Source organism: Capricornis sumatraensis, chromosome 22, assembly GCF_032405125.1.
Source record: "Capricornis sumatraensis isolate serow.1 chromosome 22, serow.2, whole genome shotgun sequence".
NCBI lineage: Eukaryota > Metazoa > Chordata > Mammalia > Artiodactyla > Bovidae > Capricornis > Capricornis sumatraensis.
Genome location: NC_091090.1, coordinates 16,637,232 through 16,651,668, shown reverse-complemented (window position 1 = coordinate 16,651,668; position 14,437 = coordinate 16,637,232). Strand labels below are relative to the sequence as shown.

At 40.0% G+C, this 14,437-nt stretch overlaps 1 protein-coding gene and 1 non-coding gene across 3 annotated transcripts in view; one reads left to right on the top strand and one right to left on the bottom strand.

Annotated features, from left to right (window-relative positions):
• ZFAND3 (zinc finger AN1-type containing 3) overlaps positions 1–14,437 on the bottom strand; it is a 318,501-nt gene that overhangs the window by 277,408 nt on the left and 26,656 nt on the right. The window lies entirely within an intron of this gene.
• Positions 8,457–8,538, top strand: TRNAL-UAA (transfer RNA leucine (anticodon UAA)). Its single transcript has one exon. It is a non-coding gene; the product is annotated as a tRNA-Leu (tRNA).

Sequence of the window (14,437 nt, the reverse complement as noted above, 5' to 3'; positions counted from 1 at the left end):
AATAGCTAGGGCCCTAGATTATATATTTCTGAGATGCAGTTTAAGGAGCATCACAGTATCTGTTGACAGTTACAGATGAGCACAGTTACAAACGATATGGAGAAGAACTTACAAGAGGATCAACAAGAGGAAACACTGAAAGTTAAGTTCAAATTGCCAAACACAGACTACTCAGATAAAACTTGCTCTAGGTAAAAGTGAGTCATGATTGTCTTTATTAAAAAGGACCCTGGTGGCTCAGTGGTAAAGAATCCGTCTGTCAATGCACGAGACATCCCTGATCTGGGAGGATCCCTCGCGCCCCAGCACAACTAAGCCCATGCACAACTACTGAGCCTGTGTTCAAGAGCCCAGGAGCTGAAACCACGGAGCACACGTGCAACGGGGCGTGCTACACGACAAGAGAGCCCACCACAGTGACAAGGCCACACGCCGCAAAGAGAGAAGTCTGCACGGCAACAAAGATCCAGCACAGCCAAAAAATAAACAATAAAATTTTTCTTAATTTTTAAAAAAGGACTGAGACAAAATGTAATACTGTACTGTAATACAATATTATAATACAATAATGTATACAAAATGTAATACCCAAATTTTCTCTGTTCTACTTAAAAAGTACTTCCATATATGTTTTCTTCAGTTCAGTCGCTCAGTTGTGTCCAACTCTGCGACCCCACGAATCGCAGCACGCCAGGCCTCCCTGTCCATCACCAACTCCCAGAGTTCACTCAGACTCACATATTCGATCCCTAACACAACGTTTCTGAAATGGAGGAAACATGCTTACTTTACAATGAAAAAAATTAAGATGTAGAGAGAGTCTGTCTTACAAAGCTAGTAAGTGGTGGGGAAAAGATGTAAACTTAGGACTTTCTCGCTCCAAAGGCATAACTCTTTGCATCACAACATGATGTCTTTCTAAAGCAGGGCTAGAACATGGTATTGGAAATGTGGTTAACCTGCTTCCATAGACACAAAAATATTTTTCAGTAATAGATACATGGACAATTATATGCCAACACACTGGACAACTAGAAAAATTCTTAGAAACACACAACCTAACAAAATGAGTCATGAAGACAGAAAAGGCTGAACAAACCAATCACCGGTAAAAAAAAAAAAACTGTTCAGTTCAGCTGCTCAGTTGCATCTGACTCTTTGCAACCCCATGGACTGCAGCATCAGTAATCAAAATCCTCCCAACAAACAAAAGTCCAGGCACAGATGGCTTCACTTGTGAATTCTACCAAAAAATTTTCAAAAGAATTAATACCAATCCTTCTCAAACCCTTCCAAAAAAACAGAAGTGGAGGGAATACTTCCAAATTCTTTTTATAAAGCCAGCATCATCTGATAACAAAACCAGGCAAGGAGAGTACAAGGGAACTATAAACCAATATCCCTAATGACCATAGATGTAAAAATTCTTAAAAAAAAATTAGCAAATCAAATTTAACACTATTATTAAAAGGATCATACACCACAATTAAGTGGGGTTTAGTCCAAGGATGCAAGGATGTTTCAATATCCACTCATTAATCAGTGTGACACAAAACAACAAAATGAAGGATAAAACCATATGATCATATCAACAGATGCAGAAAACCCACTCAAAATGGATTAACAACTCCCAACACAGAACATGAAACCGTATAACTTCAAGAAGAAAACACAGGGGGTAAGCTCCACGACATCAGCTTTGACAACGATGTGTTGGATCTGACACCAAAAGCAAAACATTAAATAAGTAGGACGTAAATTAAAAAACATCTGCACAGCCAAAGAAACCAATAGATTGAAAAGGCAACCTACAAATGGGAGAAAACATTTACAAATCATGTATCTTATAAGGGTTAATATCTAAAACATATAAAGAACTCATAACAGCAAAAAAGCAAACAATCCAACTAAAAAATGAGCAGAGGAACTGAGTACATTTTTCCAAAGATATATAAATAGACAACAGGTATAAGAAAAAGTTAACATCAGAGAAGATCACCAAAAACTTGGAAGAAAGAATAAATACACATTTACATTCACAATCACATTACAATACAATCACAATCACAACACAATCACAATCACAATCCACACACATCACAATCAAGCAAGATCCCAAATGCCTCACCAAAGAATTACTGTATCTCTCTTGTGAACCTCAAACTTCTAACAGCTTGCCTTCTAAACTGCTCTTATTACTAAATTTATTGGTTTTAGGTTGTTTAGACCAAAATATAGAGAACTGCAGAGGCTTCGGATCAGTACAAATGACCATAACTGATACAATTTTAAGCCAGCCCAGTCCTCACAGGTAAAAAGGAGAAATAAGAAATAAAATTTTTTGTAATTTAAGCTTAATCTATGAAGTCTCATTATTAATTTTAGCAATACCTGTATTTTATACATGAGAACACAGACACTGCCCAAGATCAGTCAGGATTGTAACAGAAAAATTGATTCCAGAATCTTCTCTTAACTACTATATTCAGTTCAGTCGCTCAGTCGTGTCCGACTCTTTGCGACCCCATGAATTGCAGCACGCCAGGCCTCCCTGTCCATCACCAACTCCCAGAGTTCACTCAGATTCACGTCCATCGAGTCAGTGATGCCATCCAGCCATCTCATCCTCTGTTGTCCCCTTCTCCTCCTGCCCCCAATCCCTCCCAGCATCAGAGTCTTTTCCAATGAGTCAACTCTTCGCATCAGGTGGCCAAAGTACTGGAGTTTCAGCTTCAGCATCATTCCCTCCAAAGAAATCCCAGGACTGATCTCCTTCAGAATGGACTGGCTGGATCTCCTTGGTTGGTACAAAAGTAACTGAGGTTTTGAATTGAACTTTGCTGTTTGATACTGGAATACATTCTTAAATATGGTTATGTTATACATCATTTTAATGAGCATTTCTTGTTTTATTTTTTGTTATTGACTTATTACTTGCTGTTTATATTTATTTTAGTCTATGGAAATGATGTTAGACAAAAAGCAAATTCCAGCGGTTTTTTATTCAAATTCAAAAGGGTCATAAAGCAGCAGAAACAACTCGCTACAAAAACACATTTGTCCCAGAAACTGCTAACGAAGGTACAGTACAGTGGTGGTTCAAGAAGTTCTGCCAAGGAGACGAGAGCCTTGAAGATGAGGAGCGTAGCGGCCGGCCATTAGAAGCTTGCAATGACTGACTGAGAGCAACTGTCAAAGCTGACCCTCTTGAAACTACACGAGAAGCTGCTGAAGAACTCAACATCGACTATTCTACAGTCATGCAGCACTGGAAGCAAATTGGAAAGATGAAAAAGCTCAATAAGTGGGTGACTCATGAGCTGACCAAAAATCAAAAAAAATCATTGTTCTTGAGTGTCATCTTCTCTTATTCTACACGACAATGATGAGCCACTTCCTGACCGGATTGTGACGCATGATAAAAAGCTGACCTTATACAACTGGCAACCCCCAGCTCAGTGGTTGGACTGAGAAACAGCTCCAAAGCACTTCCCAAAGCCACTTCCACCAAAAAAAGGTCACGGTCACTGTTTAGTGGTCTGCTGCCTGTCTGATACACTACAGCTTTCTGAATCCTGACGAAACCGTTACATCTGAGAAGCAGGCTCAGCAAATCGATGAGATGCACCAAAAACTACAACACCTGCAGTTAGCGTTGGTCGACAGAATGGGCCCAATTCTCCATGACAATGCTCGACTACACATCACACAACCAACACTTCAAAATTTGAAAGGACTGGGCTACCAAGTTTTGTCTCATCCACCACACTCATATATGACCAACAGACTACCACTTCTTGAAGCATTTCAACAACTTTTGTAGGGAAAAACGCTTCCACAACCAGCAGGAGGCAGAAAATGCTTTCCAAGAGTTCGTTGAATCTCAAAGCATGGATTTTTATGCTACAGGAATAAACAAACTTATTGGCAAAAAATGTGTTGATTGCAATGATTCCTATTTTGATGAATAAAGGTGTGTTTGAGCCTAGTCATAATGATTTAAAATTCACGGTCCAAAACCACAATTATATTTGCACCAATCTAATATAATCATGCCCTAATATGTCCCTCCACTATTTTTAAATTAAATCAATATATGCGCTTTTTACCTGAACTTATGTCTCCCTAAAGACGGCACATTCAGAAAAATATTTTGCATGTTGATTTCTCCCTGTCTGGTGGGTTAGGCCACCATAAATGGCAAAGCAAGACAAAAGCCTTATTTTTGTGTGTTTGAATTTTCTATCCTGAACATATATTACTTTTGTCATCAAAAATACAATAGACGTTATAAGATCTGTTTTTCCCCTCAATAATTTATTTTGGCAGTAATTTTTATGCAATCTACTTAGTTATCCAAGTTTCTAACTATACACTTTAGAGTCTTAGAGGTTTTAGTATTTTCTTCCTACTTCTTTTATATGTGACACTGCTCACAAGCAAAAACTTGGAAACAAAACAGACTTATAAAATGTATTGTTTTAGCAAATTTTATATACCATAAGTTCCCTTCTAGAGTACAAAACCAATGTTTGGAACTCAGAACTCCTCCCTTTCCCTTAAAAGCAAAGTTGTAAGTATGGTTAAAGGTCCTAGATTATCCCAGAAAGATTACTTAACCATATTATTACTGAATTCTAGTGATAGGATTACTGACCTAGGTATCAAAATCCAGGGTTCGAGCTATACAACAGCAAGAAACAGAAGTTTTTAAAAATCCAGCTTTTCTGAAGCTCAGGAATACTGCTCGGCACATTTTTTAAATAGGCAGCTCACCTTGTTACCTTTAGATTGTCCTTTAGTTTGTGCCCCTCCCCCATCCCTGCTCTCTTGTGGCCCCTGTGCCCACCTGTCATGGAACTCCACCTCAAGCCAGTCTCCCATGATGCGACCTTACCCAGTCCTCTCTTCACACGGATCTTACCAATGTAAGCCTCACTTTCAGGTGTTAAATTTAGAGTGATATGAATGAACCAACTCACACTAAATCCCTTAATTCTAAGCTGGAGCATTTCTGATCATACAAAATGAAGTGAAATATTCAGACCACATCAAAACAGAAATTATGACCTAGAAGTGCACCAATCACAATCAACTTCTCACAACTCTTTTACTCTTTTTTTTTTTCCTAAGCCCACCAGGGTTTGAAAAAAACCAAATCATCAAAGATATCTACAGTGGAGAAAAGATTAAAAGCAGAGAGAAGACACCCTCTGAGAAACTTAAAAAGTTTAGAAATACAGTACACAAAGAACATGTGAAATTAAAGAACTATGATTTAGTTTAAATTAACACCAAATGTTAAGGGAATACAAAAATTTATGTCTTTAGAGACAGTATACCTGCAGTTGACCCTGGAACAATATGGAGTCAGGGGCACTAACTCTTCATGCCATCAAAAATCTATGTATAACTTATAGTCAGTCATCTGCATCTGCAGATTCAATCAACCAGAGTTTATAATACTGTAGTATTTACTACTGAAAAAAAAATCCACATATAAACAGACCTGAGCAATTCAAACCCATGTTATTCATGGATCAACCATATACAACAAGTAGGAGGCAGAAAGACATTCCAGGAAGAGAGAAAATGAGAAGGCAAGAAGTTTCGAAAGCAAGATACGTTCGTGAGGTAATAAAGATACCACACTGGGTTAAAAAAGGAAAGGAGTGTGGTTTTGATCTGGAGGTATATGGGACCAATTTGAAGATCTGTACAGCACAGAACGGAACAGATCAAAACCTGGACCACTTCCAGGTAACCCTTGTTTTGCAGAGTGTCCTATATACTGTAGGATGTTCAGCAGTATTCTTGGCTTCTACCCACTTGATGTCATTAGCACCTCTTCTCCACTAAGTGATAACAACTAAAAATATCTCCAGACACTGTCACGTGTCCGCCAGGAGACAAATTCAACCTCCCCACCACCCGTGAAGAACCACTTACCTAGTCTAAGCTCTTTTATGAGATAAGGAAACTGAGTCTCAGGGAAGTCACATAACTTGCTAAGGTCACATAGCCTGATTCCGGTTTTGTCAAGAGCTAGAAGTCAAGAAGCATGTTAAATTGGGCTTGCGATCTTCTTAAGTAATGCTTAGAAAGATTTCTAATGATTCTTTAGAAATTATCACAAAATTATTTTTGATGCCTAAACTGGACATTTTACATGTAACACATACTGTATATGCTATAATCTTTTCTCTTGTTTCTATACTGCTTTAAAGAATTCATGTTTAACCAACAAGCCCCAAACAAAGCAAAATATATATTAAGCTACAAAAGGAGCCAAAGCAGGAACTAGGCAACTACGGTAAAACATTGACTGGTCAGATCCCTGAGTACCTGAGGAGTCTAAGAAGCCAATTGTTCCTAACAGCTGAAAACCTATCCTTATAAGTACCAAGCTGTGGTTCCCCATCCTCCCCAGTTTTAACTCTCTTGGACAGTTATTTTTATTTTATATACTGTCTTGCCCTCTTAAGCAAACATATAAAAATACCAAAGAAAATTTTAACTCTATTTTAAGATTCAGGGTCATTATGAAATCCATTTATAATTATACTACAACACTTTGAGATCAGAGATTACTATAAGTAAGGAACAGTTAGTTTTATGTGGCTTATGCAAAGTATATGTGGATAAAATTAGGTGGTTAGGTAAAACAGTATAGTCTGAACTCAGACTACAGAGTTTCTGAATTTCATCTCAAACAGTAAGCATTCATCCTGTTCTTTTGGTTCGTAAATGACATTAACAGGTCTGTTTTCCAAAGATCATAAATTAATGGAATGAGAGAAAGACCAGAACCCAGTAAGAAGTTTCATTTAAACACAACAGGCCAAACAGGAGGCAGAGGCTGCCTGACATACTGTGGCAGTGATGGCAAAGAGGGAGAGAAAAATGTAAGATACAGGCAGAAGATCAGTTTGGTGAATAATGGAGGAGGTATAAAGCTCAAAGATGACTCTGGCTTCCGGCTACGTAGATATAACTAAGACTGGGAAAACAGTAAAAGAACCTCATTTCCAAGGAAAAAGATAACGAGTAAGATTGAGGTTTTAAAGTCTAGACTCACTGAACTCAGTAACCTAGGTTTTCTTTAAGCAAGTTAAATCTCTACTAAATTCCACCCTCAGTGAAAAGGGGAAAAATAAGACACATCCAATTTATTTGTGAAGATTGAATAACATGGTAATAGCACTTTGGAAAGAACCAGTCTAAGAAATGACTTTTCCTTTTTTACATTCCTGGCAAAACTACCCCTGAGTACAATCTTCACTGGGTACCTTTATTTCCCTATCAAAAACCTTTCCAATCACCCTAAAATAATTCACATTCAGGCCACAAATGGCTTCTCCCTGGACATTTCTGGTCCACTGTGCTGGCTGTTTTATTTCAGCACTGTGTTTCACCTCTGCCGTGACATTCCTTATAGCATTTGTTTTTTCAGGAAAATTACCAGGACATTAATTCTTAAAGTTTGTTTTCCATTAACACATTTTTCATCTCTTTGTGTTTCTTCTACTCTATCTTATCTACTTCCTACTACCCCAATCCTACTTCAGATCTGTACTACCTACTTCAATAGCCTGAAAGTCGCCAACTTTTTCCCAAAAGTTTAAAAAAAATTCACCCCACTACCACCATCACCTACCGCCAAAATCCTCCTGGCTGTGAAGTTCTGACTCTTCCGGACAAAAAGGGAGAAGTTAACATGTGTTTCTCTTTGTGTTAAACCTCAAGAGAGAAAAGGGTAGAAAGTTGGAACATCATACACTCTCCCTTTCAAAAGAACTTCCAAAACTGACTCAGACTCTGTAAAGAAAATTAGAAGTTTAACAAAGAATAAGAACAGATAGGTAGGAAAAAGGAGAAGACAGATGACTATAACACACAACCTGTCAGAGTTCGTTCTGTGTTTCACTGGACACGGTTCACAGCCTGTATCTGCCATCATGTCCTTCAAGAGTAACTGCCCTCCAGAAAAATTCCTGTTTAGATGAAGGATGGATATCAGACACCCCAGATGGCAAAAGGGAATTAGACAACATTCATATGTTGTCAGAGATGAATCAATTAGATAATCCCTCTAAGAACTTATTAAAGTGCTCCAAGTGTGGTCACCAGGGAACTTGTCAGAAATGCACATTATTCTTCTGCATTTCAATAAGTCTTTCATGTGACTGATACAACCTACCATTAAGATCCTCAGCACCTCCTTGAATCTAGGTTTATTAGGTACACAATGGTGCTTGCTCTTTGATTAATGTTGAGACTTCCCTGTATTCTTGAAGATCTAGAACAGTGCCTGACACAAACTATCTGACTCAATAAATGTTTACTGAATGAACTGAGTGAATGGCCTTAAAGTAAACTTTCCCCTTACTAAAATCATGTTAATGGACTTATTTCTTATAACCAAAGTAATCTTAATTAAGCAACGTGCACAGAGAGCTGTGATGGTCCAGTGGTTAAGGCCTTGGACTTAAGATCCCATGGGGTCTCCCCAAGCAGGTTCAAACCCTGCTCACAGCACTTCTCAGCGCTTTCCTGTTCAAGTCACACAACGCCTGGGCTTCCCTGGTAGCTCAGACGGCCAAGAATCTGCCTGCAATGCAGGAGACCAGGGTCAGGAAGGGTCTGAGACGCCCAAGGGTCTCTCTTGGGTCAGGAAGATCCCCTGGAGGAGGCCATGGCAACATCCTCCAGTGTTCTTGCCTGGACAATCCCCACGGACAGAGAAGCCTGGCAGGCTACAGTCCATGGGGCTGCAAAGAGTCAGACACGACTGAGTGTCGAAGCACAGCGTAGCACCTGAATAATAAAACACTATTCACTGATATGTTTTAAGATTTCTGTCAAACTCTGGAGTTGATTTTTTTATTTAAAGATCTACTTCTACAGGAAAACATGATGTTGAAGAACCTCACTTGTCAAAATTAGATCTAAGTTACGAAAGTTCCATACAAAATAGAAGTTTAAAGAAAGAAGTCGATAGCTTTCTCCTCAACAGTCCTTATTAGCCCCATCTATAATTGTCTTCAGCTTCATATAATACAAAACCAACAGCATTAATTTAGGCAGGGAACATATCCCTCCGCTATTTTTTCAAACAAGTCTTCATTGGCACCCTCTCCAGTTTAAAAGTTTCACAGCAAGTTCAAGTTATGACAACTCAAGCAGTTTTATTTCTGCATTTCCTAATTAAAAACTTACCAGAAAAATATTTCTAACCAAAGCCAGAAAGAGCTTAGCAGAGAGTAATTCATGATTAGGCTACAGAAACAAAGGGAACTCCACAGAGGCAAACTACCCAGTTTCCCCATTCAGTGCTACAACTTCAGAAATCTAACGATCCTTCATTTACTCAAAAAATGAAAATGATAGGAAAATTTCCTAGTGTTGACAGCAGGTGATTTTTAACTTCACTGCTGCCTGACAGGCACCTACAGGCTTTACCTGGCCTCAATCTGTCCAGTTTGGAACTGCCAATTAGTAGCTTCTCAAAAGCAAATCTCAACGTAAGCCATTAAAAAAAGTGCTTTTCAAAGTGTCAAATACAATGGATAAGTCAAACTCAGCATGTTAGAACAAAATAAAACCTGTGTGCCCAATCCAGGCTATAATTGCCAGAGCCAAGGGACAAAGGATATCACTCCAGTACAAAAGAAGGATCAAATGCTGAAAACAGCTGTGGTACACATACTCCTCCTCTTAAACACAAATACTTTTAACGAACAGGTGTCTTCATTCGTAAGCTTACCCTTTCTCAACTGAGGTTCCGCAAGACAGACTTAAGCACTAATGCCCTAAGGCACAGGCTGGCAAGCCTTTTCTGTAAATACTTCAGGTCTGTCAGACCACATGGTCTCTGTCACAACTACTCAATTCTGCCAGTGGAGCTTGAAAGCAGCTGTCAACAGTTAAGTAAATGAACGAGGGTGACTGCCAATGAAACTATTTATGGACACCGAAATTTGAATTTCATATAATATTCACAGAAATACTATTCTCTTTGCAATAAGCATAAAACATAAAATGATTCTTATAAAAAATTTTAGTTCTTTGGCTAGATGTAGCTCTGAGCAGCAGTTTGTCAACCTATTCCCTAAACCATCCTTTGTATATAATAGATTAACTTCTCTCTTATGCATGCAGAATGGTACTAATTACACACCATACTACACAGAATTGAAAAAATGCCACTCAAATCATTTTTTGTGTCTACAGTGCTCTGATTATGTAATACAATAATACTCTATCTAGTAGGAAACTAACTGATGAGATTTTGTTAGCAGTTGTTAACTTGGACAAATAACTTTAAGAAGAGTAACTTTTAAATTGTGCAAAGTCTCAAAATGCAAGAAATATAAACAGGAACTTTCATATCCAGTATATGAAGTCACTCAGTCCTGTCCGACTCTGCCACCATGCTCCTCCGTCCATGGGATTCTCCAGGCAAGAATACTGGAGTAGGTTGCCATTTCCTTCTCCAGGGGGTCTTCCCGACTCAGGGATTGAACCCGGGTCTATCTGCATTTTAGGCAGACATTTTACCGTCTGAGCCACCAGGGAAGATCCATATTGCATTGGACAATATAAATCAAACTACTACAGATTAAATCTCTGGTTGGTAGGGACTTCCTTGGAGGTCCAGCAGTTAAGACTCCACGCTTCCACTGCAGGGGTCACAGGCTCGATCCCTAAGCAGGGAACTAAGATTCCACATTCTGCACAGCATAGCCAGAAAGAAAAAAAAAAGAAATCTCTGGTTACTATATTGCCAGAAATAGGAAAGCCCAGAATTCAATGATCATCTTTCAATATATTTTTTATCTTCAGATAATGTTTCTTCGGAAAGCAGAACCTACCTGATTAAAAATCACAAGCAAAAATTACAGGATTGCCTCAGACATTTACATAACCAGACTTGAGTTCTAGCTCCACCTCTTTCTAGAGGAGAGAGCTTGAGCAAGTTCCAGACTCCCTCTACTCATCTGTAAAGGAGAGGAAATATTTGCAACCCTCCTAGTGTCAGACTTTTATTTTTGAGGGCTCCAAAATCACTGCAGATGGTGACTGCAGCCATGAAATTAAAAGACGCTTACTCCTTGGAAGGAAAGTTATGACCAACCTAGATAGCATATTTAAGAGCAGAGACATTACTTTGCCGACTAAGGTCCATCTAGTCAAGGCTATGGTTTTTCCTGTGGTCATGTATGGATGTGAGAGTTGGACTGTGAAGAAGGCTGAGCGCCAAAGAATTGATGCTTTTGAACTGTGGTGTTGGAGAAGACTCTTGAGAGTCCCTTGGACTGCAAGGAGATCCAACCAGTCCATTCTGAAGGAGATCAGCCCTGGGATTTCTTTGGAGGGAATGATGCTGAAGCTGAAGCTCCAATACTTTGGCCACCTCATGCGAAGAGTTGACTCACTGGAAAAGACTCTGATGCTGGGAGGGATTGGGGGCAGGAGGAGAAGGGGATGACAGAGGATGAGATGGCTGGATGGCATCACTGACTCGATGGATGTGAGTCTGAGTGAACTCCGGGAGTTGGTGATGGACAGGGAGGCCTGGCGTGCTGCGATTCATGGGGTTGCAAAGAGTCTGACACGACTGAGCAACTGAACTGAACTAGAGTCAAAAGTATATAACCACACTTAAGCGAAGAGTCTTGTGTACTATACAGTGCTATAGAAATATCAGTTGCCATTATTAGGTGCTCAGTGGCTTTCATCATATTCTCTCTTTCCACATTTTTTTTAAACCACCCTCCAGTGTTAGTTTCTGACAAGCCTCAGGTTTAGAGGAATACTGTGCATCTACTAGTACACTTCATTCAACACATTAAATTTAAGCAAATTGAGGGCAGTAAAGATGACTGAGATGGCCTCAGCACTCAGTTTAGAATAAACTCAAACACACAGACATGGTCAGTTAGTGCTCTAAGAGGAACAAAGAAACCAACATGAATACTGTAGGATAAGAAAAAGTTTCCCGGGTGTGTAGTAAGGGCCCAGGTAGGTGATGGGAGCGACTGTACAGAGGGACCTGCAAAAGCACACACAGAGGTTAGAGAACGCTCACGCTCTACACACTCAAGAGTGCAGGGCAGCTCAGGTTCCAAAACTCCAAACGGGCAGTTTCGTTTTTAAAATCTAATCGGAAGACAAAAATCCTCCCATTAAATCTCTGAAAAGCAAGTATCTTGAAAGATAAGCAAGGGGCTCATTTTAAGCTAAAGGGTTGGGAAAATTATGAACCATGCTAATAAAGCCACTTCATCATTTCCCAAAGCACTTTACAAACATGATCTAAGAGGATACGTGTATGGGGCACGGAGTTACAGGGAAGGGATGTCTCGTCTAGCAAATCTCTGAGGAGGTGGAGACTGGCATACCTGGCTCTCTTGATGACACATGCATGCTTGTGCTAAGTCACTTCAGTCGTGTCCACCTCTTTGCAATCCCCTGGACTGTAGCCTGCCAGTCTCCTCCGTCCATGGGATTCTCCAGGCACGAATACTGAAGTGGGTTGCCGTTTCCTTCTCCAGGGGATCTTCTCAACCCAGAGATCAAACCCACATCGCTTACATCTCCAGTATTCACAGGCAGGTTCTTTACCACTAGCACCACCTGGGAAGCCCCTTAATGACACATTCAATGTATCCATCTGCTTCAAAAACCATCTTCTTAAATTCTGCAAGCTACCAGAGTTCTCAATAAGAAAAAGCAATAAAGCAAGTTACCTCTTAAGAGTTATGTATGCTTCCTTGAGAGCAGAGGGGAGTAGGAAACCTTACCTTCTTCCTCTAGAGTTCATCTTCTTTCTTACATCATTAAAAACCTTTCCTGTAGACAAATGTTACTGATGTTTTCTTCTCCTTTACCAGAAACAATAAAATAAATTTACCTTGAAGCTGTGCCTGAGCATGGTAAAGTCTAACCCAGAAGACTAGTGAGTGTAAGAACGATATTCTGTAACCGCCACCTCTCCCTCTCAAGACTGCCACCGCGCCAGTCACACCGCTAGTGGAAGACTGAAGACGGCCCCAGCTCTCTGCTAGGCCTCTGCTGGAGAAGGCCATTCCCTGCCCCACTCCCTTGAACCCGGGCAGGCTCTGTAACTGCTTTGACCATTACAGAGGTAACAGAAGTGATGCTACACCCCTTTGCAAACTGAGCCTGTCAACTCTTAGAAATAACCATAAATTGTTTTTTAAGGCCCTAAGTTTTGGAGTAATTTGCTAAGATAACTGGGGCTTTCACCACACTGCAACCAAAATACTGCTTCACTTATAAAAGGAAATAAAAATTCAGGAGTTACAACTTACCGGACAAGTTTCTAACAGAATATCCTGTCAACTCTCAGAGCATAAAAAAGACAACCAAAGTCCCTAATTCCTCCTAAGAAACCAGAATGACCTAGTGTTAGTCAAGTTCCTTGGAAAGGTTATAAAAATCAAACTCCATGAGTATACCTAAGTGATGCATTGATTCTTTACACCAAAGAGAACCGTCTGGTCTGGAAGGTTAAGACACCAAAGAAGAAGTCATCTCCCGAAAGTAGTATTTAGAAACGAGGTGGGAAAGAGACAATTTTCACTTTACGCTATATACAATTCTGAATTGCTTCAAATAAGCAGATAATACTTTTAAATATTTAAAAAGATATTTCCTTTGAAGAAACCAAACCACTGCAGCCCTAACAACTTTTAAATGCCTTTTTGTTGCACTAAGATGATGGCAAATGCCATTCTTAGCAAGGCTTTCACATAATGAAAGATCGTGGCAGCCCCCAAATGGAAATCTGTGCTTTCTCTGTATCTCTCTCTCATCCCACCAACCACATGTCTCTGAACAGCGTGGCACAACCATTTACCACGGGCTTCCCAGGTGGCACAGTGGTACAGAATCTGCCTGCCAATGCAGGAGACACAAGACACAAGGGTTCAATCCCTGGATCTGGAATATCCCCTGGAGAAGTAAACGGCAACCCACTCCGGTATTCTTGCCTTGAAAATCCCATGAACAAAGGAACCTGGCAGGCTACAGCACATGCAGGTGCAGCGCTGGACACAGTGAAAGACTGCACACACACACGCCAGCCAACACAGAGCTCGGCAAAGGGAGGGCTATGAGACTGGGAGCTGTTCTGACTTCCTTCTTCGAGCTTTGAAGGGTACTAGGTAAAAAGACAACTGTTGCAGAATCTCGCCAGCAACTGTGCTAGGCTTCCTTGCAAACCATTTTCCATAGTGTTCTCTTCCTGAGGCCTCTGCCACACTCCTCACCTGAAGAAAATTCCCAAGATGGCTGAACACATGTGAAAAAGACTGGCAAAAAGTCAAATCAGAGACATGAGAGGCTAACAAAAAAGGAAAATGATTCCTCCCTTGAATATCTAAGTTTTCACAAACTATCCACATCTCTA